This window comes from Oryzias melastigma, unplaced genomic scaffold (genome assembly GCF_002922805.2).
Source record: "Oryzias melastigma strain HK-1 unplaced genomic scaffold, ASM292280v2 sc00768, whole genome shotgun sequence".
NCBI classification, from domain to species: domain Eukaryota; kingdom Metazoa; phylum Chordata; class Actinopteri; order Beloniformes; family Adrianichthyidae; genus Oryzias; species Oryzias melastigma.
Genome location: NW_023417355.1, coordinates 5,530 through 6,718, shown reverse-complemented (window position 1 = coordinate 6,718; position 1,189 = coordinate 5,530). Strand labels below are relative to the sequence as shown.

Below are 1,189 nucleotides of genomic sequence, written 5' to 3'. Positions count from 1 at the left end.
CGGAAGCCTGGCCATACAAGGTAAGTGAAGCAGCAGACATGACAATAATATGTTCAGCACAAGATATTTAAACATTACTGTTTTAATTGGATCGAATGTAAATACTTTTTTGTTTAGTTTGTTTCTCTGTGGACTCTTAATATTTGTATTCATAAAATCAAAACTTTCAAGCTGTAACCTAATATCCTGAGCTACTTATCTCAATATTAAACATAGAAGAAAAAGCTTCTGACTGTTCTTAATTTTATTCCTTTGAAGAAATGCAAACTGAGAGGCACCCTTCTGCAGATGAAACTGTACTGAACACAGGCACATCTTTATTCATTTCCAAATGTAGTACTTGAGGATTATGGAACGGTTCTTCACATCCTGGACAGGACTTGGTGAGACTCAATCACGGTCGTCCTTGGATGTGTTGAAAACAAAGTTTCAGGAGGTTCTTCCAGCCATTTGCCATTTTCCTCTGCAACATCTTGTGTAGTGCTCATAAATATTGGATTTATTGAATAACATTTAAGAACGATCCTGCTACAAAAGCAACCTACCATTATAGACCAGGTTTTCTTCATGACTCCACCATACACACAACATGAAGAACTTGAGAAGAGCACAAGTTTTAATAAACTTTATTTGTAAGTAAATTAAAAATGAATGTAAACTGAACCAAACAACATCTCAACATTTATAAAAAGTAAAATTGAACACTTAACTCTTAAAAACAGAACAACAACAAAATAAGTGCAACATAATTTAAAAAATCCCTCCTTTGGCAGCAGAATCTCCGCCTGCAGCCTGGTCTTTCCCTTGTTAATCAGGAAGCTTATGAGGATCTGAAAACAAGGAAAAGATCCAAATATACAATTAGATTTTTGACAAAACAAAGAATGCACTGCTTTGGTCTCAAAGTCAAATGTTGACCAAAATCACCTAAAAGATGGCTTATCTTTCACAAAGCACATAGAGAATCTTACTTCTGGGAGCATAACATAGAAAACGTAATCCAGGAGCTGGATCTCCCCTTTTCGGATTAAGGACCCGACTCCTGTGGCCTCCTCAATGGTCCTCAGTAGCTGAAAAATCTGACAAGACTGAAAAATTTTAAAACAAATAATGTATGAACACACACACAACAGATGAAATTTTGATATACCCGCTGGTCACTCAAGTTTATGGTCCTCAGCTTCAAATC

General features: G+C 35.9%; 1 long non-coding RNA gene across 1 annotated transcript; it reads right to left on the bottom strand.

Annotated features, from left to right (window-relative positions):
• Window positions 1-610: 610 nt before the first annotated feature.
• LOC112138453 lies at window positions 611-1,189 on the bottom strand. Its single transcript, XR_002917785.1, has 3 exons — window positions 1,151-1,189; window positions 972-1,079; window positions 611-830 (listed from the first exon to the last, which is right to left on the bottom strand). It is a non-coding gene; the product is annotated as an uncharacterized LOC112138453 (long non-coding RNA).